This window comes from Nicotiana attenuata, chromosome 2 (genome assembly GCF_001879085.1).
Source record: "Nicotiana attenuata strain UT chromosome 2, NIATTr2, whole genome shotgun sequence".
Lineage (NCBI taxonomy): Eukaryota > Viridiplantae > Streptophyta > Magnoliopsida > Solanales > Solanaceae > Nicotiana > Nicotiana attenuata.
This window is the reverse complement of record NC_031990.1, coordinates 83,090,265-83,095,735: the sequence shown is the minus strand read 5'-3', so window position 1 is coordinate 83,095,735 and position 5,471 is coordinate 83,090,265. Positions and strand designations below refer to the sequence as shown.

The following is a 5,471-nucleotide window of genomic DNA, read 5'->3' as shown; positions in this document are numbered from 1 at the left end:
GTTCTAATCAAAATTCATTTCCAAACCTTATAAACAATTCCAGAAAATAATTTTCTTTAAAAATTCATTTCTCGGGCTTGGGACCTCGGAATTCGATTTTGGGCATACGCCCGAGTCCCATATTTTCCTACGGACCCTCTGGGACCGTCAAATTACGGGTCTGGATCCGTTTACCCAAAACGTTGACCGAAGTCAAATTAATTCATTTTATAATCAAAATTTATCATTTTTCACAGATTTTCATATATAGGCTTTTCGACTACGCGCCCGTACTACGCACGCAAATTGAGGTGATGCTAAAAAAGGATTATAAGGCCTCAGAACGCAGAATTCATTTTAAAAACAAAAGGTCATCACATTTAAGATGGAATAGTGTTGTCTAAATTAGGATATAAAGTACTACTATCTTTATGTGGTTGAAAAATCTTTTTGTATATTTTGCCCATTGAGTTTGGCCTAGAAGTAAGAAAACAAATTGTGATTTAGATTGCATGTCAGGGTTTGCACTTTGACACAGAAAAAAACCTACATTTAACCTACATGTAAGTAGAGCGAGGTAGAGAGTGGTCCGTTATTCATCGAGTTCGAAACGTGCTGCTACCTTGATGCTACAAATTCACGTATGCATTGATGAAGATGTGGTTGTATATCTACGAAAAGGGTAAATTTCACAAAATGGTCATATAACTACGACTTTTTTTCATCAAAGTCATATAACTTTGCTTTCTCACACAAAAATCATATAACTATATTTTCTCACACAAAAATCATAAAATTTTTACTAACTCACACAAAAATTAATGATCAAAAAATACAATTTTTCAGTAGTATTTTTTTATTTTGTGATTTTTATTTTTTATTTTTAGTCTAATAAATAATAATCCAATTAAAATAGGGATGACCTAACCCAACATGGTCCACCCGACCCAATACTCATATATAAATTAAAATAATAATAAAAGTGAATAATAAATCCTTCAAAATATGATACTTCTATTTTTTATTTTTCTTTTCAAGATTTTTATTCCAATTGACAACATTTTTATTTCAAGTGCTCTTTAATTATAACTTTTGCTTCTTTATTTTTTGTCAGAATCTCATGCACTCCGAAGTAAGTTTTTTATGAGGGAAGAATTCACTTTTCGTATTATTTTAACTTGCTTATATAGTTATTGGGTCATGCTGGGTTGGATCATTCCTATTTTTAAGGGAAAAATATAAAATTAACCCGCCGATTGAAACTAATTGCATTTGATAGCCAAAATACATATAAAATGTGTATGTTATATGTATACAATACACACATATATAAAAAATATTTTATCGGCTATTATTGTTGGAGGGCTAAAAATATACTCATATTTCTCCTATTTTAATTCCATAATTATTCATTAGACTAAAATAAAAAATAAAAAAAAACGTAAAATAAGAAATAGTACCGGAAAATTTATTTTCTGACCACTATAATTTTTATGTGAGTTAGTGAAAGTTTATGATTTTTGTGTGAGAAAACAAAGTTACATGACTTTTGTGAAAAAAAGTCATAGTTATACTATAATTTTTCTGTGAGAAAACAAAATTATATGACCATTTGTGAAATTAAGAAATGAAAAAGATCGCCTTAGATATATAGTTTGGCTAGACCTATATATAGTTTCCAAATGCAACAGTTGCTAACGATGATTGAAGGTGTTAAAAAGGAACGAGATGGATAGTGAGACGGCATGACAATAGACATATATATAACCTCTTATTACCATCAAAGGATGTGGTGCAGTGGATGAGATTGTTCCTCCCTTAACCAGATGTCTCGGGTTCGAGCCCTGGGTATGGAAAAATACTTGGTAGGGAGCGCTTCCCCCCGAATGGGGCCTACGCGGCTCGAATCGGGATATAGTTGGGCTCCAATGCGGGTACCGGACACCGGATGGGAAACTAAAAAAGAAAAAAAACCTCTTATTAGCTAAGGACAACAAATTTGAAGCTAAATATCGTTCCTTTGTTTAGCATTGCAACAATATTAATACACAAGATCTTTCAACTTATAGATTCTTCTGATTAGAATGAAGAGATGAATTCTATTAAACTCTTCAAGGAATTATGTGACGATCCACCATCTTGAAAAGACATCTGGAGTTCCTGTTTCATATCAACTACTCTTTGCCTCAATTCTTTGCCTTCTTTTTCCACCATAAGTTTTCTTATTTTACTCTCTATGACACATCTAGTCAGATCACCAGGTCCAAGTTCAAGCCCTACTTTCCATACGAGCGTTAAGTATCTTGCATTCACATTCTGATCACCAAAACATGGCCTGCAAATCATGCAACAATACTTTCTAACGTCGAATTCCAACCACAATGACTCCAAAATCCTCCAACTGCACGATGCGCCAATACTTCTTTTTGTGGTGCCCATTTTACTATACGACCTCGATCTCCAACTGCTTCCAAATAGCCATCAGGTAAGCCATGTTCAATCGACGTTGAACCATCTATAGAACTTGGCCTAACTACCCACAAGAATGGTTGGTTACTATTGAACAATCCCCAAGCCGTCTCAATCAACTCCTTTTTATCCATAACAACTATACTCCCTAGGCTTACATAAAGAACAGAGTTAGTGGCTTGAGTATCAAGCCACGAAATGCAACTGGCGTCCTACTTTGCTAAACTGGTTTGCAAGGAGGACGCCATTTTGTGTAAAGGTCCTATTGTGAAAATAGTAACTTGATAATGTTGTCGGAGACATAACAATGCTTGATTCTCAAGATTCTCAGTAGTGTTCCCAATGATTGCTACAGAAGATCCTATGTTAGCCACTTTTCGAGTAACTGTAATAGAGGCTCTGGAATTTCGGAAGTGAGAACAAAGGGAAGATCCTTGAACCTGAGGGCTGTTACTTTGGGCACTGGATCCAGCAGCTTAGACTCTGTAATTGTATAAGTAGGTAAATTAGTCTTAAAGCTCAAGACCAGGCTGTGACAATACTTTGTGAAAGACTCTAATTTGAGAAATTATTTTCTAGGTTATTGACTGCACAACCCAGTATAATCCCACAAGTGGGGTCTGGGAAGGGTAGTGTGTGCGCAGACCTTACATTTGCCTTTAAGAAGGTAGAATAGTTACTTTGGGATGACCCTTCCCGGAGGCAGAGCTTAGATTTAAACTTGATGGTGTTCAATTTCTAAGTTTTATAGCACTAAATCATTTTACTTTTGAAATTAAGGGTTCAAAACTTAATATTTTTTGGAATATTAGTGGTTTAAGTTTATACACATACATAAATGTTCCATGTCGAAAATACTTGGTACAGTTGAACTCATTGATCAAAGGATGCATGCCTAGCTCATAAATGGAGTCAGTTTTTCTTATTAACGATAAAATATTTTTATTGAAGAAAGGATTTTCCACTATTCAAATTAACGATACATTAAAACCTATAAAAGACATTTTTTGACGTACCAAACACAGTATTCTCCATACCCTACCTGGCAAAGGAGTAAAATTTTCTGCCTGGAATTGAAGAAAGGCACAAGTAGCTTCCATATAAGCACAACTGCTGGACCGGAGGAGAATAGTTGGAATTTTAAAGTGATCAGCCGCTTCAGTTGTGAAGTACATGAGGTGATCATAGACTATGCAAGATATTTGACCATAGAGCTCTGGTTTTTCCATCATTTGGACCAAATAGTCTTGGAATGGAACTCTGCAATTCATATTCATTGCTGGTATAATGTTCAATAGATTCAATAAAGAAGGATCGCCGTTTGACAAGCCATCCCTTAAAGGCAAGAATGTAAACTCAGGATGTTTGGAGCTATTTGGAGGATTCAACTCAGGGTGGTTTATAACAATGGAGAATCCCTTAGCATGAATCATAGAAGCCAGTTGAAGCATAGGCGTTATATGCCCTTGGAATGGAGATGGTACTAAAACCACACAACGCTTTTCTGCTTCTTTTACAGCCATCTCGCTCATCAACATTGGCGAATTCAAAATTTAGACGTTGTGAGTTCTGAACTGAGAGAATTCAGAAATATTTCTTAAGTAGTATGTTTATAATTGTTCTTCACAAATCTTTATATGCAGCACATATTGTTATACTATTGGTTTGATCTTTGAATCAAGGAACCCTATTTGGATGTTTATATGATAGGCAACACATATAGTAAACTACAAACAGCCGGCTTATGCTTAACTTTACTGCTTATGTTTATATGGTTAGACAATAGCTAGGAGTACAGTATATAATAGTTAAAACAAAATTAGTAACTTTTACTGCTTGTCTTTTAATTGATTAATATGGTGGGAGAATAGAAAAATGATAAAAACCATGCAGCTAGCGAAGACTGCAATGTTAGGAAAGGAAAACTTATTAGTTGGGAAACAGAAACTTTTGGCATAATACATCTCGTAGAATGTTAGAAAGGTTCATGTTAAACTCTGCCCTATTTTTCGTCAATTGTAACTACAAAGGTTTTTAAGACTGCACAAAGGAGCAGCCCGATGCGCTAAGTTCCCGCTATGCGCGGGGTACGAGGAAGGGCCGAACCATAAGGGTCTATCGTACGCAGCCTTACCCTGCATTTCTGCAAGAGGCTGTTTCCACGGCTCGAACCCGTGACCTCCTGGTCACATGGCAACAACTTTACCAGTTCCCCGTATGCACAAAGAGACATATAAATTGAAGGTAACGCCGTAAAGGCACCAGCTGCAACCATTGTCTTCATTCAAACTTTACATATATATTGTTGAAATCTTTTAAATGCATATTTTTACTAAAGCCAAATATATTATCAGAAAAGATATATAATAAAAATCAGCATTAATTCCAGGGCACATGCCTCAGCTAAGGTCAATTGTCTCATTGTTAACTTTTTAGGAAGCGGATCCACTCTTATTTTGTGATATAGCATGTGCCCTGGAATTAATGTGTTATAGTAAGATTTTATATATATATATATATATATATATATATATATATATATATATATATATATATATACACACACATATGTACATAATATTTAATTGATTTAACATCCTAAATTGTAATATTTAATATTTAATTAATTTTGTATTTATATACATACACACATATATATGCGCACACACACACAAAAAATCTTGAATGTTTTATTCTCGATCACATTAGTACTTTGCTCGGATACTTCATAAGCGGATCATTTGAAAATTCAATTATATTCGATTAAATCTTACTATAACACATTCAAAAACAAAGCGTACTGTTCTATAAGATGTAGTGCTATATTAATATTATTTAAGTTTTAGCAACAAAAACATATGAATATAGCATATATTAATATATATATAGCATATGTTAATATAGCATTAATATGTATACATATGTTGTTGTTGCTACAACTTACGTATTAATATACCACTACATCTTATAGAACTATATATACAATAATAACAACATACCCAGTATAATCCCACTTGTGGGGT

The 5,471-nt window shown here is 34.1% G+C and overlaps 1 pseudogene; it reads right to left on the bottom strand.

Moving 5' to 3' along the window:
* On the bottom strand, positions 2,059–4,118 carry LOC109221590 (annotated as a pseudogene).